Genomic DNA, 25,581 nt, shown 5'->3' on the forward strand with positions numbered 1-25,581 from the left:
ATAGACTACAAACTGCTTTGGTTTTGGTAAATTGTGAATTTCCACATTCTTTGGCATTCCTGTGTATCTTTGGGTAGCAGACAAACTTGGTTGCCGAACTGAATTTGCGTGGCAAAAGTTTTATCACAGGAGGTGCCAGCCAGCCAGCCATGCATTGCTTCCAAAGCTGTTCTTTCCCATTCCAGTTTGGTTATGATGATCATGCCGGGAAATTGGTGCCTGTGGCATCTCAGAATGAAACAAAGAAGTGGACATGTTTTTAAAATACCTGCGAGAAGTCCCTTTTTTGTGGGGAAGGATACTAGAACTATTTTCAGTGAATTAAACGTGCCCCCGAAACTTCCTGTTCCCGTGGAACAGCTGTCAGTCTATTCTCATTAACAAGAACATACCTGGGGGAAGGGGAGACATATGTTATGTCACCCAAGGCATAACAGTTACCCGATTCAACATACAAATTCTACCACACATATTGCCTGGATATATTTCCATAAAAACCTCTCTGGCTGTCAGAGACTAGACCTAGGACTTAGTGTCCTTGGAAAGCATTCCTAATCCTCCCTCTCCCAGGACCCAGCATGCGTTGAGTGTACAGTCGTACCTTGGAAGTTGAACAGAATCCGTTCCAGAAGTCCATTTGACTTCCAAAACATTTGGAAACCAAAGCGCGGCTTCAGATTGGCTGCAGGAAGCTCTTGCAGCCAATCGGAAGCCACGGAAGCCCCATCGGACATTCGGCTTCCAAAAATAGTTCGCAAACCGGAATAGTCACTGGTGGCGTTCGGGAGCCAAAACGTTCGAGAACTAAGCTTTTCAAAAACCAAGGTACGACTCTAGTAGAACAGAAAGCTCAGAGGCAGAAAGCACAGATCAGCCAGTGCAGGGATGAAGTAGAATAGGAGAGACGGAGGGGGTGGGACTTTACTCGGAGCAATGCCATTGTTTGAGAGTCACCATCATCCGTCTCTCTCTGTGAATAGTGAATAAAATACCATGGTAAGAACTTCTTTTTTCCCCATTTCTGGCTGCCAGCCGTGAGGGAAGGGGACCGGATCCCCTGAAGCCTGACACTGGCTCACAGTGTAAAATGAAGTTTTGCACATTAGCTTCTAGGTGGGCATCTGTGCTAAGTGTTCTTCAGTAAGCTTACTCTCAGTGAAACTCTCATCACTTTCTGTGAACTAGCTGACCAGACCATTCAGTCAAGCAAGTTTCTGTTTGGTGTGCCCTCTCTCTTCAGGTCAATTATCTTGATTTTGTAAACATTTTAAGCAGTGATGTTCCCATCTAGCTCTAAAACATTTCCTAGTTTTTAGGTTGTGTTTGTTTTCACAGGGTTATGTGCATTTAAGTTCCACACTTCTTCTTTTTTTTACCTTTTCCAGAGTCAATACAATAGGCACATGCACAGAAGAGCATCAGCAATCATTACAAGCCAGGAGAGAACTTGCCAACATAGATGAGCTGTTTTTGGAATGCTTTCAGAGATAGCTCATAAATATTGAGCTGATTTTGAATGAAGCCAAGTATGTTTACTGAACATTGTGTGCAAGAGGAAGTTAATTTAATGGGCAGAACCATTCGGTGGCCTGCCTTTCTATTAACAGGTTCTCTTGCCTAAAGGACTTGCCAGTTTTATAGTTTAGCGTTTCAATATTTGTTATTAAATTAGATTGTAATGTTTTGTTTATAGTCCTACAGCTATCACTGACTGGGGGCAGCCAGCCTTTCGAAATTTGGGCTCCCATACCTTTCACAGTTAATTAGAAGGGACCACGAGGGTCATGTAGTCCAACCCCCTGCAATTCAGGAATCTTTTGCCCAATGTGGGGCTCAAACACACAGCCCTGAAATTAAGAGTCTCGTGCTCTAATGACTGAGCTATCAGAGGCAGTAGACTTGTCAGTGCATATTACATAGCAGGGATGGGGAACATGCGGTCCTACAGGTTTCATGGCACTACAGCCCCCAACATTTCCAGCCAACATGGCCAATGGTCAATGATGACAGGAGGGTAGTCCAGCAACATCTGGGCTACAGGTTCCCCAACCCTTTTATATATAAAGAGAATTGTTTTGCTGGATGCTTAACTGTTTCATAAGGGACGCAGGTGGCACTGTGGGTTAAACCACAGAGCCTAGGACTTGCCGATCAGAAGGTCGGCAGTTTGAATCCCCGCAACAGGGTGAGCTCCCGTTGCTCAGTCCCTGCTCCTGCCAACCTAGCAGTTCGAAAGCACCTCAGAATGCAAGTAGATAAATAGGTACCGCTCCAGCGGGAAGGTAAACGGCGTTTCCGTGCGCTGCTCTAGCTCGCCAGAAGCGGCTTAGTCATGCTGGCCACATGACCCGGAAGCTGTACGCCAGCACCCTCGGCCAATAAAGCGAGATGAGCGCCGCAACCCCAGTGTCGGCCACGACTGGACCTAATGGTCAGGGGTCCCTTTACCTTTACCTTTACCTTTAACTTTAACTGTTTCATAATTTACATCTTCCTGTGAAGAAGCTAGGCTTCCAAAAATGTTCCACTTTACTCTGCTTCATCCAGATGATATTCCTGGAATAAAAGAGGCTCCATGGAAAAAATTCTGTCTTTTGCTAAAGTTGTACAAGTCTGTGTTCATCTAATTTAGAGCCCCTGCTCTCTTCCTCCCTGCCCTCTTACTTTACCTCTTACCAGTCTATGGCTTGCTTAGAGCCACTCAGCATCTGTATGCTAAAGAAGCTTTCCCAGACAATCATTAAGTGATCCTTGATGTTGACTCAGATGTGTCCCAGGTCACTTCAGGCAAGTCAAATATCCATTACACCTGTAATTCAGATTCATTTGGAAATTAATAAAGCTTTGTTTAATGTAGGGCTCATATTTAAAAATTGGAACAAATAATATATTCTTAGTTTTGTGTAGTTTAACAGAAACGCTAAGGGCTAATTTTGGTTGTTCCGTCCGGATGATTTGCCTAGTTGATTAGTTGCATCATCGAAAAATCTCAGGTGTGAGATCTTTTGTTCTCTGTGACTTACTATAATTTAGGTGATATGGTTAGGAGGTGAATGGTGGCTGAATTTCATGCACACAGAGAGTGGGGTGATATTATACATGAGTTCCTTTCAGTCCTGTGATTCTATAGTTATCCTTATTGTCAGTATTTTATTGGATTAATAAATTAGCTGCCATGTCCATAAATATGTATTATGTATCAGGAGGAAATAGCAAAAATCAATAATAATGTACCCAGTATCTAGCTGGGGTGTGTGGGAGTTTCTTTCTCATGCATCTTTTTCAGACTTCCTCTTTTCTGACACATTGCTTGAGCATAAAATATACATGCCATTTCTGGACAACAATACAAAGCATGTTAATATCGTCCTTTTATGCTGTGGGCTAACAGACTCTGCAATTTCTAGAGCATGAAAATGGGCCAAAACTCCATTTCACTTCTAGGAGCAAAAGTAATTGAATTTTGAAAGTGATAAATTGCATCCAGAATTCTGCTGCTGTTGCATGTGTGCGAGTGCATAGATTGTATCCAACATTGTTCATCATTCACTTCCACTATGCATCCTCAAAAAACTTCTCAAGGAAGTCAGGGGGCTACTGAACACCAAGGACTCTGTCTCATGATGCTGCACTCTGGGGGACATCACGTAAAAGTGGGAACCTTGCATGAGCGATGCACAATTCATATGTTATGACCATCATAACAAAAAAGCACGGAACCTGCAGACAGCTAATACAGCAGTAAGCTGCCTGTCACCACATGCATTGAGGAGATATCAGAAAACAAAAGAAATCCTGGGATAGGGCTCCAAGCTCTTTGTCCATAGGTAGAGAGATCTCTATAGCTCTCCAAATATGTCCTCTGCCCATGAACAGAAACAGCTCAGCTGAAGTAAGCAGGAACTGAAGACTAAAGGTCACAACAAAATGTGGATTTAAGTCCACTAGCATCCTCTTCATTGAAGCAGCTGCACCTATAATAATAAATAATAATAATAATAAATTTTATTTATATCCCGCCCTCCCCAGCCGAAGCCGGGCTCAGGGCGGCTAAGAACAATAAGTGCAGCACAAACAACATTCTAAAATAATTCATTATAAAATTAATTAAATTCAAGCCACTGGCCACCATTGGGCCAGAGCTCCGTGAAGATTGCCGAGGGAGGGAGTCAACAGCCATTTGAGGAGTGGATCAAATGAGCACATCGTGGGGAAGGGATGAGAAGAGTATATGGGCTGGAGGACAAGAGAAGGAAACAAGCACACCAGATAGATGGTCCTACTGAGAGGCCGCATGCACAGGGACTATCCATTCCAACTGAAACCAGCAGAAGTCACCATTAACATGCTTTGTTTCTATCTTTCCAAGCAGGCATCCATGCAAAGTTCCAGGATGCACTTTAGCCCATCTTCCTGGAGCCAAGTAGACAGCTTAGGTTTGCTGTAGAAACACTGGACTGAGAATCAAAGAGCGTCAGAAGATCCCGTGTGATGCTGAACAACAACTTAGTCTTTTTTATAACTTTTGATAAAAGCTTTCGCTGATGCTGTTGGTGCTATCCACAGTGCTTGGAAATTCAAGAACCACCCATTCATCCACGCTGCTGTATTTACAGAGTTCTCTTTTGATCCGTTCACAACTCATTGGTATGAACTGATCACAATGCTCTGTAGCTTAAGCTCCTAGTACTGTAGCATTGACATAGGCAAACCCACTGAGGCGGGCCAAGTAGGCCTCAATAGCCATGTTGGTGGAAAGCTATACAGTGTGCAAGAAAATGGGGTATATGAAAAGGGAATGGGTACACAGAAGATATAGGAAATACAAAGCGCAGCCACAACTTTCTACGAGTCCTCTTATATGAGCACTAATTATACCATCAGTACTGTCACGTGGGTAAAGTGGTTAATTTTAAATGTCAGTCAGGGCAATGAAATAAAGCATTCTACTTCTTCCTAGGGTGGGAAATCCACTGTAAAGGGCACGTGATGTTTCTGGCCAGCATTTTATTTTTCTTTAATCCATTGAAACTTGTTTTAGTGTTTCATATGCAGCAGTGTTTCCTTTTTAAAACAAGGTTTAAACTTTCTTGCTGAAAACCACAATTAATAAAATGGCGTAAGTGCTTATTTTTCTTTTCTTTATGCCCATCACTTGAATGTGCAGGCATTATTGTCCAACACTGGTTTCAAAAGTCAGGCCAATAATGATATTCTTCCAGCAGCAATGTGTGACTCATTGTTAAATGCTGCTGGCAGCTAGCGGCTAGCTGTTCAGCTGATAGCTGAGGTTGTTTCAGTGGCATTCATGCTGTTAGCCTGCTGCTAGGCTGCCTACGTTTCTTTTGTACGGTGTGATAACACATCTTTTAGAATTACCTTTGAATCTGATGAAAGCCTCCTTGTAATCAGGGGCTCCCTGCAAAAATTGTGCTTCTATGTAATGCCTCCCCCCCCCCTCTACTATTTTTAAAAACAATTAAGAACATGGAAATCCTGTGCCCATTTGTATGGGGCTTCCCCTGAAAACAGCCTTTTAAAAAATACTATATATATATATATATTCAGTAATTAGCAAAGCTGTCAGTGGTGTATGACTCCTTTCACACCTTTTATGTGTGCTTTTTCCCACCTAGTTTGTTAACGTGCACTGACACACTCCACTTATCCACATGTGCCCCCTGCCTGGCGCTTACTGTTTAGCACTTTAAAAGGACCTGGATATTCCCTGCATGAACCTGGCAACTAGCTGCGGACATCAGGACATGCCCTGTTATATGCCACTTCACTCACATGTGGTTTGGAGAACAAGGACCGAAGATTCAGCCACCTTTTCAATGCGGGTGGCACTGTGGTCTAAACCACTGAGCCTCTTGGCCTTGCCAATCAGAAGGTCAGTGATTTGAATCCCCACAACGGAGTGAGCTCCTGTTGCTCTGTGCCATCTCCTGCCAACCTAGCAGTTTGAAAGCACACCAGTGGAAGTAGATAAATAGGTACCGCTGTGGTGGGAAGGTAAATGGCATCTCCAAGCACTCTGGCTTACATCACAGTGTTCTGTTGTGCCAGAAGTGGTTTAGTCAGGCTGGCCACATAACCTGGAAAGCTGTCTGGACAAACACCGTCTCCCTCGACCTGAATGGGTGTACTGAGACATCAAGTCAAAACATGCACTTTATGGCACTATCTGCCTGAATGGGTGTACTGAGACATCAAGTCAAAACATGTACTTTATGGCACTATCTGCTGATGTATTTTCCTGCTGGTTTTGTGCTGATATGGGATTGCTTGTTAATTTACCTTTTGATACTGTATTTTTATTTTATTTTTACTGTTTTATGCCATGAGGCATCCTGTTTGGATGGAAGATACAGGATACAAATGTTATCTATAAATAATTAAAAATAACACCCTAAAGTATTGACTAACTTGGCCCACAGGACTCAATTTAATCTTCTAGTAATTCCAGAACATAACTTACATTCTCAGAAGCCCTGGGAACCAGCACATCCCCACCCCATCTTAAATTGCAACAGCTCCCCAATGTGAGACATGGGATTGTTGTCCACATAACTGCATTTTTTTTAGGCTTGCAGCAATAACAAAAAGTGAACCATGGCAGGAAAACTGCTTGCTACATGGAGGCAGCTACCATGGAAAGCTGTTAAAAGTAGACCCTTCATGCTTGGCTATCACTGACTGGGCTGTTGATTTGAAAGTTAACAAGTTGATAGACAAAGTTCCTTGTGCCTCTATTTGCACATGTGCGCACGCACACATGCTCAAAGGCTACAGACTTTGAAATCTTGTAAAATGTCCACTTGGTATCTTTAGCTGTAAGTGCTGATGCTATAAGTAGCAGTCTCTTTCTTTTTACTTTCAATGGCTAAGGATGAGAAATATATTTTCTAAACACTTTTCACCCTTTGCTGCTTTACCAGTGTATTATGCCACTGACGAAATTCAATTTTCTGTGTTAGGACTGCTTCCAGCTCACTCAGAAATGCTAAGCAGTGTTGAGCTAGTCAAATGAGAAGTACTGCAGCTGCAGGAGTAATGTGAAGTTCAATAACTTGATGACGAGTAAGTGAAGTTTAAAAACATATCCACAAATGTTGGATTTCACTGTGGACTTCACTTTGAAGCTGATGGTTGGACAGTGAATAAACTTCCTGCTTATCCTTCTCATTTTTGGATTTCATTATCGTTGGGGGAGGATTATATAAATGAAAACAGGAAACTGCAGTCAAGATATTTTTTGCCAAGAATAGATGTTTCTCTCTGATATAAGCAGGGAACTATGGAAGGCCACGGAAGATGTTCTGAATGCACCCTTGAATTTTGAATAGCAAATTATTTGCATTTATACATATATATATTTGTATATGTATGACATCCAAACTGAAATGCAAGCTGATACTCAATTACAGAGTATAAAAACCTTTTGGAGCGCTCTGTGTGCAAGTTAAGCAAATTATGGAGAAATTAGAAAACCAGCTTCTGATTAAATTTAAGAACACAACAAAAAATTGGAAGATGTTAAATATTAATAATTTCTGCAGTCGCCGTCATTCATGGATATGGTAAGTTTGTTTTACCAATGAATTTACTTATGTTTGTGAAAAATAGCTATAAATATACTGAACCCACAATTGTGTTATATAAACATGCATTAGAATATACAGCAAGGCAGGAAGAAAGATAAGAAAAATTTGTGATTATTTTCATAAATGTTACTGGTGTTTTGTGGTTCATTGCATCAGTACGCCTCAATTTTGGTACAATACTCTCTTTGTGGTGTGATAGCAAAATTTGCCTTAAATGTTGTTGACAGGATTGCGGGAAATGGCTGTAAATAGACATGAACTACCGATCCTATGGATAAAGTTCTAGTTAAGTCGACGTGTCTTGTTTACAAGGACTGCACAACAAATGAATCAACTTGAATTAATGGTATAGACTGTGAACATGTAGCTTTTAATTTCAGTTTAACATTTTAAGTGTTGCATTTTTGACATAGTTTTATCAATACAGTTTTCTTTGCCAATGTTAAAATACAAACTGCTTTTTTTTTGAATGCAGATGTTTATTAATGTTGTTTGAATTCAGCCATTGCAATGCAATTGGAGGTAGAATGGTGTTTCCAAAAAATACATCCTCTTAGATAGAATACATTTGTGAATTCTTGAATTAAAGGGTGGGGTTTTTTATGTTGATATACAGATAGTAGTCTTACATTAGTATACAACTGCAATTTGGGGCAGTTCCTCCTAGTAGTGGGACTAAAAGATAGTGGCTAGCTTAAGACCACATAATTCATTCATGTCTGATGTGAAATTTGAACTGGACACTTTCAGGTTTACCTCGTTTGACCATACCACCACACATATTCTTACCAGTTCTAAGAACCTCTGCCTCCGAAGCTTCTCATCCCTTAAAATATATCTGACATTGACACTGGATCTGCAAAAAAGTGTGGCACAATGACATGGTCTCACTGTGTTGAAAGTTTAGTTAACAGGGCCCCCGTGTTTTTGTTTTTGCTACTTTAATCTTTCCCTGTGGCATAAATAATAAGTTTTTGACAATAATTTTTCTCATCCATTCAGAGTTCTGCTGACGTACATCCTAATTTTGTTTATTGGGCTGTTCTGTAGTTTGTATCTATTGCCAGTCCTACTCAGAATAGACCCAGTGAAATCAGTGGACCTAATTTTGTTATATCCATTAATTTGAATGGGCCTACTCTGACAAAGATTAGCATTGGATACAGACCTGTACTTTCCTAAAATAGGATATTGGGGAATTGAGAGACATGGCTAACATACGCATGAGAGGATTACAGAAGATGTTGTAGAGTCCTTTGACTTTCCACACAGTGCAAACGCATTGGGGGTGAGTTAAAAGGTTTGCTTTAGATTGCTCAGAATGAATCCTCTTGAGCCACAAGAAGCTTAAATGTTCAGGAAATACTCCAGCCTGCTCTAGCATAAAGGAGGCACTGGGCAGTGTGAGCATTTGCACATAATAGTGTTGATCTAATTCTGTACTACAGAGTACCCTGGTAATATTTACAACAGTTTATAAGCCAGTGTGGTGTGATTATTACATATCACACAAAATATTATCTCCTGACTCACAAGTGCTGCTTCCAGATTATGCAAAGACTAAATCTACAATAGCAGAGAAACATTCTGCATAGAGTAACATATATCACACACCGCAGAGGCTGCTAAGTTGCAAATTTCACCTAATTCTGTCAAATAAAAAACAAGTTATATTTATTTCTTGATTTCCACATAATAGTGACTGGGTAGATACACCTGGGACGCAGGTGGCGCTGTGGGTTAAAGCCTCAGCGCCTAGGACTTGCCGATCGAAAGGTTGGCGGTTCGAATCCCTGCGGCGGGGTGCGCTCCCGCTGCTCGGTCCCAGCGCCTGCCAACCTAGCAGTTCGAAAGCACCTCCGGGTGCAAGTAGATAAATAGGGACCGCTTACCAGTGGGAAGGTAATCGGCGTTTCCGTGTGCGGCTCTGGCTCACCAGAGCAGCGATGTCACGCTGGCCACGTGACCTGGAAGTGTCTCCGGACAGCGCTGGCCCCTGGCCTCTTAAGTGAGATGGGCGCACAACCCCAGAGTCTGTCAAGACTGGCCCATACGGGCAGGGGTACCTTTACCTTTAGATACAAAGCTTCAGACTTTCAGATTTTGACCCAAATCAGGCAGTCTCTTGTAGTCAGTACTCACCCCAATAGTTTTAACTTTGTGTCCAGCATTATTATCAGTCTACTAGGAGTGTAACTGGAAGATCAGCAGGTTTCGGACCCTGAAAATGTAATATATAATCATGTATTATAGTTTATGTTGTGTTTGAGCAGAAGGAATGCCACTACATAAAGTCCTATGCTTTTTTATCTGCTTGAGACACGTGCAATTTTTAAATTAGACTCAAAATATTTCAATCAACAGTTTCTGAAGTGATTGGACGTTTTAAATATTACCAAAAGCTGTCATTTCTCATGAAAGCTTATTAAGCTTTTGTTGTTGTTGTTATTTAAATAACTGAAGCACTGTCATTTGGATTTATGAACTTTTAAATAGAAGTTTTGCTTTAAGTGTTAATGTTTTGTCTTGTCAGATTCTGCAAATCATATGAATAATGGGCCCCTGAACTAAATCTAGGTTTAGATAGCCAAAATTGAATCTGGATTGAAATACGTAATGGGGTGAACCCTCCCCTTGCCCCCAAGATAAACTTGTAATTGGGCTTCGAAAACCAAACAGAAAATACATCTCACGCAGCACAATTCTTACCATTCATATTCAGAAGGCTGATATAGTGAATTTTGGCAACATCACAAGTTCAAATTCCATTCATCAGCTATCCACTCATCAAGTGGCCTTGAGTAAACTGATGGTTCTTTGTTCAGTTCCCAATGTGCAATATGGAAATAATGCAGACCTACCTCCAGGAATTGTTTTGAGGATTAATTAAATGTGGATATGCTGTTGTCAGTTGCATTGAACTTTCAAGACAGTGTAGGTGTAAAGGTAATAAATAATATTAATGGAATACCTATGCAGGCAAAGTTTGAAGGCTTAATCTATTTCCTCCTCCACCCTAAATCATAGCTGGTTCTTGAAACTTCAGGCTGTGTTACTGATGCCGGGAAGCAGGCATATTAATTGCTTTGAATAACTTCCAATCTGTTAAGTATTACAGCAAGGCTGTTGGCCAGAATGCAGGTCCAAGTAACAATGCTACCCCCCCCCCCCCTTTTTAAGCAATTAGTCAAGAACTGTGCCTTCATGGAACCAAGTGCAAAGAACCTCATAGAGTGACATTTTATACTGTCCAAGAAGAGGTGAAGGGTGGTCCAAATGTTTGTGTATTTGAAAAAATTAGGCAGGAACCTCCTCTACCTAGTTATTTCAGCTAGTCTGAGTACTAGTGTGGCTTTACAGAGGAAAGTCCTGTATTTGAAAAGCTGTCAGAGGGCAGTTCTCTATTTGAACATGGCCTGTATTTCAAGGGCTGTCCAGTCCAAGTGTGGTTTCAAGATAAAGAACCAGAAGAAGTTAGAAATAGGGGCCTTGAAGTTCCCCATCAGCAGTTAGCACCTGAATCAGGAGGCTGCACACATGCCACCTGGTCAGTATTCTCCCCTGTGGTGAGACTGACTATTTCTATTTAAATTATAATAACTATTTCTGTATTTGCATTTATACATCTAAATTAACATGCTAAGCTGTGCCCTCTTTAGGTGATGCATTCATTAGGTGATGTGTCTTCATTAATGGTATGCTACTTAGTACAGCCATCCAGAGCAAGATGGTAACATGGCCCCCATCCACATACACAGTAGAAGGCAAACAGACCAGCATTTGAATCTTAATTTAACATTGGTGATGGGACTTGTTCTCTGCTACACTAGCACCTGGAAGCAGGAAGCTACCTTAAGGAGCATAGGGCAGGTAAGGTTGCCACCTTTGGCTGGGCAAAATAAAGGACAGGTCAGGGGAGAATTGGGGGGCTGAAAATTACTTTACCTAGTGCAGAAATGACTTCAAAGTTCTCCACCAAACAGGAGGGAACCGGAACTCCCTCTCTCTGACTGACCTGCCTCTGCCTGTACAAAAACTCTAACTTCCCAGTTCCTGCCCCCCATTCTCCACCAGGCTTATGCAAACCCTCATTCTCTGACTCCAAGTCTCTGAGCCACCCACCTCTGCCCACACAAAAACTCCCCCCCCCCCCAGTCTCCACCAGGGCCCTCTTCCCCTGAATTCTATTTCTAAACCTCTGTCTTCCTAACAGATATAGGCAACCAGTACTTTTTGCACAACCTTCAAGCTCCCATCACTTTGCACTGTTGACTCATAGCTGTAATTACATGAGGGGGGAAGGAGGAGGAGAAATGAAGGTAATGATGGAACTGAATCTAACCAGAGCCGTGCTGCGGACGTCCTAAAACCGTGTAGCTCTCTGTTGCATTATCTCACTATAAATTTCTGATCTGAGCAAACACCATCACTTAGCCCTGCCTTCCCAAAAGCTTTGTTTATGTGATTTGTTTGTAGAGGAGCTTTTGTGTGTTCATATATTCTGATATGGTTTCTGTGGCCCTGGCTGGCAACTAATTTTTAAAAGGAAGCATATTTTGAACTGCACTGAGAGGCTAAGTAAAGACAAATGCAGTATGCACAACATTTCCAAAAATACTGTAATGTTAAACGGATTGCCCTGTATCAGCAATACATAATGCAACTCTGTTTATTTTGCTTTCTGTTGTTGTGTTTTGGAAATAATACTTTAAAAAATCCAAACACAGATTGAAAGGGCTGTAGGACTGGCATGACCCACTACCTCACAGGCAAATAGCCCCTTCCTCATCAGTAAAATGCAACACAGCCTCTCTAATAATTCCTCTCTCATCCTCTTAGGTATTTTTCTCTAGTCTTGGCTTGGTAAGGAGGAGGGTATGAGCATAGCTGTTCAGGTTCATAAAGGAGAACTCCATCAAGCCTATGTTTTTCGCACTGGGGGAGTGTGGATTAAAGAGCCATTTGCCTGTATCTCGGGGTGAGTGGCTGAGGAGTGTACAGTAATATATGTGGATGTAATAAATAGAAGGGATGTGGGTGACACTGTATGTTAAACCACAGAACCATTAGAAGGTCGGCGGTTCGAATCCCCGTGACGGGGTGAGCTCCCGTTTCTCGGTCCCTGCTCTTGCCAACCTAGCAGTTCGAAAGCACGTCAAAGTGCAAGTAGATAAATAGGTACCGCTCCAGCGGGAAGGTAAACGGCGTTTCCGTGCGCTGCTCTGGTTCACCAGAAGTGGCTTAGTCATGCTGGCCACATGACCTGGAAGTTGTACGCCGGCTCCCTCGGCCAATAAAGCGAGATGAGCGCCGCAACCCCAGAGTCGGCCACGACTGGACCCTAATAGTCAGGGGTCCCTTTACCCTTTACCTAATAAATAGAAGGTTGTGCCAACAACCTGCCACTGTTCGCACTGGATGGTTAGATTGCTTTGTCTGTGTCTTCGATTACACAGGAGTAAGGTCTGCAGTGAAGACTGAGCCTCTGTGGTGCTAGAAGCCTGTCTCTAGCATATTCAGTGGATGGGATGTTTTAGCAGGCTTAAAAGGAATTTCAGTAACTCCAATCTCTTTCCCATTAATGAACATTACAAATCCAAAGGATACTACAGGCAAAAATGGATGGTCACATTAGCTTTATTGTATATATCAGGCAGTGAAGTGGGGGTGTTTGGCAATGGAAGGTGTGGTTTAATAGGAAATTTGTGACAGACCAGGAGCAGGAGATCTCAGGGTCCCTAATGCAGACTTCCACATTGCAGTCATTCTGACTTCTCATGAATAAAATTCAGCTATTGATGCCGGAGTTAAATCAGATTTTTTTAAAGCATAATACTCCATCTCCGAATGTGCTGGAACTAGCACATTATTAATTCTTAAATTTTGGCATTAAAGGAAGCTATAATTGGTCTCCTACTCTCTCAAATTTCCTATTTAGGAGAGAGATAGCAGGAGACTGTAAGCACAATGGAAAATGGGAAAGACAAATATTTTCACATACTCAAGAAACTGCAGTCAAATAAAGACAAAGAATGCATTGTTTAACCATAGTTTTGTTTTGTTTTTTGTTTTTAATAATATTTATTGAACATTTTCAAATATAACAGAAAAAAGAAAAGAAATAAAACATCCATTTTATAACCTTATTTTCATTAGCATCTTGCCAGGACTTCCCCACCCCACCCCCTCTTGTATTCCAATTCCTTCAAATAGATTCAGCAAGTTCTTACCCCAAATTTTAAACTTATTATAGTTAACCCAATGTTAAGAATGTTTTTCCATCCCCTAAAATCGACCCCACTCCCTTCCATGAGTTCCCCTCTTTAATATGCAGAACAGATCAAAATAAAAGAAAATAGAAAAAAGAATAAAGTATAATTTAACACCCTTTGGATTCCAAATTTCCCTCCCCCCTTTCCCGGTTGCGTTCCCCAATGTCCATCAATGCCTGTTGTCATCCTGGAGATCCCACATCTAGGCCGAAATCCTTCACAAGTCCACTTTGCCGTCTTTTTAATAGTCTTTGCCATCTTTTTGATCATCTTTAGTTTCGAGCGTCCAATCTTGGAAAAGCTCTATCTCAAAAAGGTCCATTTTTTCCATCCAGATCTCTGTATTTAAGAGTAAAAACTCCAATTTTGTTTCTTTAGACCTTTCAAATCTGGATGTCCCAAATGTTCCCACTTCCAGCTTTGTCCAATTCTTGTTGTTCATGTTGTTCTTATTAATCTCTCTCCTCACTTTCCTCTAGTTTCTTTTCCTGCTCTCCTGCAAAAATGTTCCAATTCCAAAAGCTTCTAAATCCCCTACAGAGGCTTTGTTATTCAGGAACAAAACTTTACGTCAAGTCCCTTACATTCTTCAATAGATAAATCTATTGTCTCCTTTAGTGTAGAGACCTCTGTAGACAAAATAGTGTTCCATTTCTGCAGTTTCCCAGGAGATAAAAAGTCCAATTCAAATTCCATGCCAGCAATACTTGTAGTGTCCTACAGCCCCTCTAGAGGGATTATAGTAACTCAGTTTCCTTCCAGATCACACCCAACAGTCAAAGTAACTTGTTATTCCTTGTTTTAAACAATTTATATCTAATTTGTAACAAATGTAACCGGCAAAGTCCTCATAACAAAGTTCTCTTTTTATTCTTCAGCTTTGACAGCTCCTTTGACAGCTGTCAAAGCCTCTGTTTCTCCTCTCCCGGCGCTCTCGCGGATCGCTCCCGGTTCCCGGGGGGGGGGGGTTGCATTTTAGCTCACATTCTACTTTTCTCCTCCAGCCCAGTCTTATAATTTTCCATCATGAAGTTAATGACTTTATCAAAATAATGTAGCACTCGATCTTAGTTGTTAAATCCTTTGCTTTAAATCCTCTACGACAGGGGGGAGACGGACTTCCTTTTTGCACCTCCCCCGCTCGCTCCGAATTTAAAATTTTTTGTTTAACCATAGTTTTGATTAAGAAAATTTCATGAGATGAAGCAATTGGGGGGGGGGCGTGTTTGTGTTAATAAAGTATTGTGCTTCAGTGCTTCTTCTTCTTGCTCACAGAGCTTTTTTAATATAGGGATTGTGTGTGTTTTTACCATCCTAATAAGATGTTGGTTACATTACCCTTTCTATTGTCTTCATAGAATCATAGAATTGTGAAGTTGGAAGGGACCCTCAGGGTCATCTAGCTCAACCCCCTGAAATGCAGGAATCTCAACTGAAGCATCCATGGCAGTTGGTAGAATATAGTATAAAGGATATTGGTTTGCTTTAAAAGTAGTCACTTTGGGAATGCAGTATACGCGAAGCGTTGGGTCATGAGGTTTATCCTATATATACAACTATTGCTTCCCATTTTGATTAATTCTACAGATTTCATTAACATGCTGCCGATCGCATGGTCGGCGGTTCGAATCCCCGCGGCGGGGTGAGCTCCCGTCGTTTGGTCCCAGCTCCTCCCCACCTAGCAGTTCAAAAGCACCCTTAAGTGCAAGTAGATAAATAGGTACCGCTTTATAGCGGGAAGGTAAACGGCGTTCCGTGTGCTGCTCTGGTGCCGTCACGCTGGCCACCTGACCCGGAAGTGTCTGCGGACAGCGCTGGCTCCCGGCCTCTAGAATGAGATGAGCGCACAACCCTAGAGTCTGTCAAGACTGGCCCATACGTGCAGGGGTACCTTTACCTTACCTATTTTTATCCCACTCATCACTGCTAAAAAAACCCTGACATTGAGACATTAGTTTCCCCCCCTATCTTGTAAGTTTTCCTTTTTTATGTAATACATTTCAAATTTCTGGTCCATCTCATGGTATATTCATGGATGTCACATTTTCTAGTTAAATAATGTCTTATATGGGACTATATTAAATATGGACCTTGTTTGCAAATGTGTGAGATTTAGAACATAAATACAGGCATGTTTATATTCACATAATTGGGAATGTGTGTGTAGTCTATATATAATCAATTCAGGAAGCTGTTTGTGTAGTCTATATATAATCAATTCAGGAAGCTGTTTACAAAAAAAGGTTATTTGGCAAACTTCACTATCCTAGTGATTACATGTCTCTTCCTCTTTTGTATCCCAGTATTCCTTCAGCAGAAATTCCAATTGATTTCTACTGAGTGCGGGGTTTAATGAGTTAAGAATGGGACTTGCGATGCCTGGCTTTGTGCTATAATGATTGTGAAGCCTATTTCACTGTGACTGAACTGGAAAACACATCAGATCATCACAGCTTTGCTAGCACAGTAACCTTCAGCAGTCTTTCCCTATGGCCATCAATAGCTTATATGCAATTACTCACTGTGAACTGTAGGATCAGCTTCCAGCTGCAAGCTTAACAGAACATAGCCCACAAGCAGCAGATGAAATATGGATTTATAATCTAATCCATAAAGAAAATCTGAGTATGTGTGCACATGCTTGAATCTAAAAGCATACTTCACGGGGTGTTCCTGATGTGATGTGGTTTAAAGTCTTCATGATCATGAGTCCCAGGTGCCAGATTCCTGAAAGTTTGTATAAAACTGCATCTGTGATGTTAGCAACTGTACCCTCTAATTACTAGGAAGAGGCAACTGAAGGCAATGCTATCAGCACTTTAAAATTTCTTAAAACTATAAGCCACCTCAGGGCCGGATTTAGGTTTGATTAGACCCTAAGCTATAATGGGGCCCTGTATATGTCCTTTGTCAACAACAAATTGCTGCTGTTTTGTGTGTGCAATATATGATATATGGGGATTTATGGACCTAATGGGTATCTAAAGCCATTTGCACAGGTTGCCATGCAACCAGTCCATGCAGAATGTAGGCACCCTATATATAGAAATGAGCAAACCAGTGATATTTTAGGGAGCAGGCGGGGCCCATTACTTACATCATAGGCACCTACACAGCACAAAACACTGTTGCTGTATGTAGGTTTTATTTCATTTGTTTTTTATCTTATATTTTGGAAATGTACATCCAGGTTTTTTTCCTTTAAATTTTTTTGGGACCTCCAAGAGAGTGGGGCCCAAAGCTATAGCTTGTTTAGCTTATACGTAAATCTGGCACTAAGCCACTGGCAAATGCCATGTCTGCCCATAGCCCTGTTGGAAGCTTTGTTCAATAGTTCCACTTCCTGAGGGCTGTACGCCTGTATTTCTAGCTCTGGTGATTATAAAAACTGAGCACAGTTCCCTGGCATGCATAATGCTCTGTCTGCAAAACTCTCCTTTCTGCCCTGCCTTTCTGCAACTGGCACACAAAGCACAATGCAGATTAAATGAAAAGTGCCTGACCCAAAACTGATTAACTTGACTCTTTATCAGCCGTCTCCACACTCATTTCCTTAGTTTAGGAAAGTAGTAGAATTAGGAACGTGGGTGAGCATTCTCATCATAGTTGCTCCTCACAAATTATCTTCTTTGTAACTCATCACATGCGGCCACAATTGTAAGATGCGCATGAGAGAGCATATATTTCCCCCTAGTACCAAATCCAATCTGCAGTTGAAAGGCTTTGGAGTAGAAAATGAACCTGGGGTGAGGTTCAGGGACAAACAACATGTTACACTTACCTATATGTACCTTTTATCTTAGCTTTTTTCTTTTTGTCACCACACTTTGAAGCAGGCAATTTCTGCAAACAAACTCGGGAGGGGAGAGGAGAAAAAAAATGCAACTTAACACTTTGCCTGCTGATCAGTTTTTCTTTCAACTGAAAAGAGATACAGATAGCCATATTTTTCCCTCCATGCAAAAAGCCTGGTTGGGAAGAATTATGGTATGAACTGGCCAACAGGGAAGAGGTTTAAACATACTCTTCCATGCCAGTTTGCCTTGAAATTTAAAGCTGTGGGTGGCTCTGCGCCACAAGTTTGGGGGCGCCTAAGCCGGTGAGATGCTGAGGTGGGCGGCCGGCTCTGCTCTCCTGTGCACCTGGGACTGGGCAACCGGGGGGGGGGGGGCGCCGGGCGGATCTTTGCACCCCGGCGCCGTATATGCTTAAGACAGCCCTGAGGCTCACAAGGGAGCTCACTCCCCTCCAGAGGGACCCCCTACCCCCCAGACCAGGGGCAATCCAAGACAGGGGGTGGGAGGCTTGGCACTCTCACAGCACTCCAAAGAGGGACAACCCAAAGGAATAATCCCATTTCTCTTTGGAGGTGGCCTACCACTGTGGGGTACCTTGGGAGGTTAAATTCCTTCTACCCTGTCAATTGCTGTAGACAGGTGTCAGTTTCTTCACTGAAACATGAGGTTTTCCTCACCAAGGCAGCGACGGTCTTCACGCCTCCATTGCTGACTCTTTTTAGGCAGCGCAGCATTTGTTGGAAAGAAATCTGTACTAAAGCTGAGAATATTGTAAAATCAATATAAGTTAGAGTAGGCCATAAAGAAATAACCGAAGCGTTCTGGAGGGGAAAATATTTGTCTCTATATATAGGTCTATTGGTTATATTTAATAGTCAAGGGAGACTAGAATAATTGCTATGTATTACTGAACGAGAGAGAGAGAGGGAGAGAGAGAGAGAGAGAGAGAGAGAGAGAGAGAGAGAGAGAGAGAGAGATCAGGTTACTTTAGATTATGAAAGAGGTGTTACTGCTTCATCTGCTGTGCTGGTTTTATAATTCCTCACTGCAGAAAAGAAAGAAAACTTTTAAGGGAAGTAAATTAAAACCTTTTAATGTGATTTCCCAGTTTTTACTACTGGGATTTCCCCCCTTAAAGGATGTTACAGATCAGTAAGCAGATTTCATACTTAATGGCTCTGCAGTTATATATGAAACCTTATGTTTTATTTGGATTATTAATAATCATGCTGGGCAATAATATTTCTAAGATGCTCTGTGCTATTCTAATTGCTGCAATTGCAAGGTTCAGAATGCTGAAACACTGCTGCTTTGGTGTTGAGCCAGGAGTGCCTGATTGATAATATCTGTCTCGGGTGTCACCATGAGAGAAAAGAATAAAGTCTCAGTAGATTCAGTGCAGTGCAGCTGTCTAGCTTAGCTCTAATTTCTCTGGCCCATTGACGTCATTCGGAGGTTTCAAACCAGTCCAAGACGCCTAGTAAACTTGCACATAAATGGAACAAAAATGCACTGATTCTATAATCCACTGCTCAGGAAAAGTTAGGGATTGTCTCTTCTCATTCTAGCTTGTTTCATTTCCCACATTGATTCTTTTCACTTTTAAAAACAAAACATTTCGTTAGCTAGGATGTGGAGAGATGCCTTTTTAAAAGGCAAGTGCAGAATGCAGATGTAGAAAGATGTAAAATGACAGAGCTTTGCTTATCTGCATCTTTCAGCCTTGAAAGGCTGAAATTTGTAAATGTGTATAAGGATTTAAACAAGATGCTTCAATTGTAGGAAGGCTTTTTAAAAAACGAAAATGCCACCTCTGCCTCCCAACAACCCATTGTGTTCAGTATTAATCTGCTTATGTCATATTTATAGGTTTTTTTGGGGTGGGGAGAGGGGGTAAAAACAAGAAAGAATTATCTAGTTTAACTGCAATTAATTCATTTAAAGCTGTGGAAGTTTTTTTTTTAAAAGAATGAGTAAAATAAGCAGCTGAAATAAGATGCTTTTGCTTGCTAATATACATACTAGGGAATTTTCTCTACGTGAAAAGGATTTTGTTGTTGTTGTTGTTAGCATTATTTGCACTGCACTAATATCTTTACAGATTAGATGTAGCTTTTTACAGATTTAAAGTACTGAAATTACTTGCGTTCATTAGTAATGATACAAAAGGCATTAGTGTGTTAGGAGTGTGCATTATTAAAAAGGAGCAACGTTGCCCAAATAAACCATTTAGAGCTTTGCAGGCAGCTGAATGTCTGCATTGAAGGGGGGGGGGGAAGTAATGCAAACGTTAATTCATCTTATATTTCTTAAAGTTTGTAGTTTGTACAGCCGACCTTCCAAGTGTTCCTGTTTTCCAGGGACAGTCCCAGATTACAGTTTCTGTTTAGATCCCAGAATGTACCACTTTTCCTGAGGACATCCCAATTTTCATTGAATAAATATTCGAGGGTATGGTAAAGGGTAAAGGTACCCCTGCCCGTACGGGCCAGTCTTGATAGACTCTAGGGTTGTGCGCTCATCTCACTCTAGAGGCCGGGAGCCAGCGCTGTCCGCAGACACTTCCGGGTCACGTGGCCAGCGTGACAAGCTGCATCTGGCGAGCCAGCGCAGCACATGGAAATGCCGGAGGGTATGGTAGGATGTCCCTATTTTCATCAGCCACATGTTGGAAGGTATGGAGTTATCCGACCTCCAAGCCAACTGAAGGCAGCCCTGTATAGGGAAGTTTTTTTTAATGTTTAATGTTTTCTTTTGTTTTTATATATGTCGGAAGCCACCCAGAGTGGCTGGGGCAACCCAGTCAGAAGGGCGGGGTATAAATAGTAAAATTATCATTATTATTATTATTATTATTATTATTAGGAATAGGACATCCTTTTTTATCAGAGAAATGTTGGAGGGCATGTGTACAGTATGATGAACAACAACAACATAGTATTGGTTATAGCATAATTTGATTGTGTGAGATAGACAACATCACAGTCTGCGTGGGTATGGTATTATAGCTTAAGGTATTGGATTCTTCTCCTGTACATTTTCACCTCATGCCCTTCTTCCCGTTTTGTGAAGGTTAAGAGAGGCGCTGTAACACCAAGTAAAACTCCTGTGTTGCGCTTCAGAAGATGTGGACCATCTTCAAGTCCTCACTTTTGAGTCACTGGAGTACTTTCCCTGGTACCAACACATCCTCATGTCATGCAAATGCCTGTGGCTCTTCTGTTCCCTCACACTGCAGTGCCTTTCAGAGGCTTTCTTCTTCCTTCCCATCATTCATGCTCCCAGAATACAGAAACAGAGGCAGGACAAACAGCCACTATGGTGCTGCACTGTGTCTCCACAAAGGTGCCCATTCTGTTAGGAATGCCATATTTCAAAAAGTAAAAACCAGGACACCCCAAAATTTGTTGAGCTTTTTTGGGGGGCTGGACCACAAAATGGATCTTCTTTTGAGGAGACCACCAAAACTGAGCTTTTTTTAAAAAAAAATGCCAAAAACCATGATTTTTCAATTGACTTGCCTAAGATCCAGGACAAAACTCTGCCTTTCAGAATTTCCCCGGGACGTAAATACTGCATTTAAAATCCCAGACATTACTGGGGAAATTAAATAGACTTATTTGCTGGAAGACCCTGTAAAGGGGCTTTCTCCTTCAAGTTCTTAACCTTAGTTTTCAAACATGAAATAGGCCAGTCTTACAGCATTTTGTATGAGGCTTGCCCAATCTTGAGGCTTCATTTGGCCTGCCAATTGCATGGGCTGATGTTGCATATCCTTATCTTGATTCATTGCAATTTTTCTACAAAAATAGGTGTCAGAACTCACCATGAATGCCTCCCTCTTTCTCTTAGAATGGCAGTCGCACCCGCCTGAGAAGTGCCGGAACTCAACTGAGGGGTTCCTGAACCCATCTGAGAGGTGCTGGAACTATGTCAGTTCCCCCTGGAAAAAACAACCCTGCCTGTTTTGCTCATGCAAATCCCGTAGTCTATGTTGGCAGCTCACTGGGCTAAGTTCCACTTTCTGACCCTAAGATTCCCATAATAGCTGCATACAACATTTTCTGTTGAAAAGTGGATATCTCACATGATACTAATAATATGTAGTTCTCATCCCATTTGCTATCTAAATCCCTATCTCTTACATAAAGCTGGGTCACAGTGTTGTATCCATACAGAATACCTGGTACAAAGCCTTAGTGTTCATCTTGTGATTATATATCACAGGAAGTTGCCAGGACTGCTGCAGCACAGCGGGAAAATCACTGGAGTTTGGATTGTGGTTTGTGCAGGTGCAAAGGAAACAAGTGCTCTTATTCTGCTGATAGGACTCTGGTAGATGTATGGGTTGGTGCAGAAATCCTGTGGGATCAAGAGGTTTATTGGCTTCCAGAGCCAATAAGTCTCACATGGATTACTACTCTAGACAAGAAACCTTTAATTTTTCACTGAGCAAATATACTTGCAAATACAGCTAAAAGCACTCTCTGAAGAAAGCTGAACCATTTTGCAACAAGCCTGATAGATAATCAAGCAGAGAATGTGAGATGGCCTTCCAGAAAAAATGAATATGCCTGTGTACCCTAAACTGGAATTTCTGCAGAAATACTTTGTGCATGTTAATTTCACATCTCTCCTTTAAAAATATGATGTAGTTGACGTCAGCCACATAAAGTAGCTCTTTAGGAGAACTGGGCAAAGGAAACAAGCCTGGGGCCCAATGTCAGTTTGATTGTGCTGTCTGGTGGCTCTCTGAGCAAAGGTCTGTGGCAGCAGGGAAGCTCAGTTTTTTCCAGCAGTTCAAAGGCAATTATCTTCACCTTCAAGGCTACCAACAGTGCATTTTTAGATAACGTTTGGTAACTTAATTGTATGTAGATTATTTTATTTATTTTCAAACATTTCTATCCTACCTTTCTAATAACAGTAACAATAGTACTCAAGTTGGCCCAAAAATACATTTAGAACACCAAAAAAACCATTATAAAATGCAGTATTATTTATGATTTACTTCGTCACATTGTAAAATTTAAAATGATAGTTTAAAAGATCAAGATTCACAAGCAATACATTTAAAAGCCTGCTTAATAAGAAAAGGCTGGGCTGCTTGCCATCAGTGGCTGGGCAAACATCCTTTGGCTACATGTGCCAGTCTCTTGGCACCCGTAGAGGAAAGGACCCTGCCTCTCATGTGTGAAACGTAGAGTAGAAGCAAAGCAATTGGGATTAGGCAGATAGGTAAAATCAGCTCTTGAAACATTCTGGGCTCTTTCCAACTATACTGTTCCACAAGCACTTTTGGCTGTAGAACAGAACTTCATTTCCTCTCTCTTGTGCACTCCCTAAATCTGCTATAGGTTTCTTCCCACCCTTTGGAGCAGGTTTATAGAGGCTCACGAGAGGAGAGGGGTGCATTTTGGTTGTGTAGCCATAAGTGCTTGCACAACTGTTCAGTTGGATACTGCCAAGAAGTATTCTGATAGTTGTGTTACGGACCAATTAGTGTTTCCAAATTCTCTTCAAAGGTAACTCTGCACACTGTAAATCACAATGAATCCAGCTCAAAGGCTTGTATCAAATTTTAGTCCTACTCAAAGTAAGCCCATTTAAAACAATGAACTCTGGTCCATTAATTTCAGTTGGTTTACTCTAAGTTGAATAAAATTTGCATGTGGTGCATCTTATAAGTCAAAAGTCTGGGAACTCGGGGATATTCCTGAATGCCTTTCAGCAGAGGGCTGGAATCAGGCTTGTTCAAAGCTCACTAAAGCTCATCATGAAGGATCTACTGTCATATCAGGCTTATTGTCAATCTTATACTCATGCCAAGGTCTACAGTGATGGACCGTATCGTAAGTTCAGATTCATACACACCTCTTCACACTCTGGGCTTCCAATACCTCAAGCAATCTCCTAACTACTGGTTTTCTGCTGCCACGATATAGACCTAATATTTCTGGCTGACTTTGTCACAGCCTTGATAGCTTGGCCAAATATGAGACGTAGTTTGAATGAACGAGTCTTTATTATTGTAGCAACAGCTGAATATAGCATGTGCTTATACGGTTTGTTTTCAATACAGTGCTTGGATACAGTGTTTGTGCATCGTAACTAACATGCGCTTAGAACTCTATTCCTAATGTAAATCCTAACCCTGCCCTATTCCCCTACTCTTCAGCAGCAACACCAGCCACCCTTCCCCTTCTCGCTTCCCTCATGTGTACGCCCTTACCATCAGCCAATCAGCACAGCATACCCCAACATTCTATCCCTCCCTCCTCGCACTCGCTCCTTACCTCTGTAAGACACATAACATTTTGCTGAATATCTCTTAATATACAAACTTGTACAAGTCATCTACAATGACAGGCACCACTGGAGCACCCTAAATTAGGAACCTGACTTTTAAAGGATGTGCAGGCCTATCCAAAAGGGCCGAATATTTCCTGGAATGGAACAACTCTCAATTAATAGTACCTCTGTCTCGTCTAGAGCAAGGCTTCCAGCGGTTCATATTCCAAAAGTGGCTCCAGGCACCACTTCAAAACTTCCACCGCTTCTCTGAGTGAGATCGTTATTGTCTGAGCCTCAGACAATTCTTTGTTGGCAAATTTGCTATAATTGCTCTCCACTGACTGTAGCTTTCCAATCAAGAGGAAAATTTGTTTGGGTAAAATTTTGCTTCCAAGTTTTACTTAGCTTGCATATAAAAATTGTGCAGGAAGAAACAAATGGAAATATATCGGATATTCTACTGAAATTCTGAAGATGTGTGGGTTGATTAAAGTAGTTTTCCTGTTTGCTTTAATTTAGCTTGTTTATTAATGATGTGAACGATGAGGAGAAACAGCCTGTTAATTAATACAAGAGATGATGCTAATTTGGGAAGTGTTGAAAAAGGCAATGAGGATGGAGAATTAACATGTGGGCAGCTCCTCTCCAAAGACCGCAAATAGATTATTTGGGGTGGGAGAAGAAAGAACAGGAATATATTCCTTTTCCAAAGCTGCCTCGTGACAGGCAGTAATGTTGAAAAACAATAGAGTAAAAAGTGATAGATTTAATTTCACTTATTTTAGAACGATAAGGTCCATTTTTATCTGTAAATACAGACCTTCTAAGTATACTTTATGTTGTAATTAGTCTTTGGAAAACATCAATTTCCCATTGGTTGCAATTGCCCACTATAAAGATTCATAAATTTGCTCTTGAGTAGGAAGGAGGCAAGTAAAGCAGCCAGATTTTATGGTTCTTTGTGTATGAAGTGTAGAGGGACTATGTTGTATTTAAGAGCCAGGGACAGGCAAGGCAGAAACATGGGGGAATAAGAGGGCCTTCTCAGTAGTGGCGCCCACCCTGTGGAATGCCCTCCCATCAGATGTCAAGGAAACAAACAACTCTCAGACTTTTAGAAGACATCTGAAGGCAGCCTTGTTTAGGGAAGTTTTTAATGTTTGGTGTTTTAATATTCTGTTGGGAGCCACCCAGAGTGGCTGGGGAAACCCAGCCAGATGTGCAGGGTATAAATCAGGGGTCAGCAACCTTTTTCAGCTGTGGGTCAGTCCACCATCCCTCAGACCATGTGGTGGGCCGGACTATATTGGGGGGGGTTGAACAAATTCCTATGCCCCACAAATAACCCAGAGATGCATTTTAAATAAAAGGACACATTCTACTCATGTAAAAACACGCTGATTCCCAGACCGTCTGCAGGCCAGATTGAGAAGGTGATTGGGCCGTATCTGGCCCCCGGGCTTTAGGTTGCCTACCCCGGTATAAATACTATCTATCTATCTATCTATCTATCTATCTATCTATCTATCTATCTATCATCTATCTATCTATCTATCTATGTATCTGATTATGTCCGTTCCTGTCCCCTGTTTAAGTATTGAGCATTGCTTG

At 41.5% G+C, this 25,581-nt stretch overlaps 1 protein-coding gene and 2 long non-coding RNA genes across 4 annotated transcripts in view; 1 reads left to right on the top strand and 2 right to left on the bottom strand.

Annotated features, from left to right (window-relative positions):
- The window catches only part of PDE4B (phosphodiesterase 4B), a 256,742-nt gene that overhangs the window by 148,602 nt on the left and 82,559 nt on the right, over positions 1 to 25,581 (top strand). The window lies entirely within an intron of this gene.
- LOC310846499 overlaps positions 1 to 25,581 on the bottom strand; it is a 76,456-nt gene that overhangs the window by 9,221 nt on the left and 41,654 nt on the right. The window lies entirely within an intron of this gene.
- On the bottom strand, positions 16,462 to 17,724 carry LOC310846519. The gene is made up of 2 exons (XR_014565376.1): positions 17,661 to 17,724; positions 16,462 to 16,606 (listed from the first exon to the last, which is right to left on the bottom strand). It is a non-coding gene; the product is annotated as an uncharacterized lncRNA (long non-coding RNA).

The sequence above is a fragment of the Podarcis gaigeae genome, assembly GCF_964106915.1.
Source record: "Podarcis gaigeae genome assembly, chromosome: 6".
NCBI lineage: Eukaryota > Metazoa > Chordata > Lepidosauria > Squamata > Lacertidae > Podarcis > Podarcis gaigeae.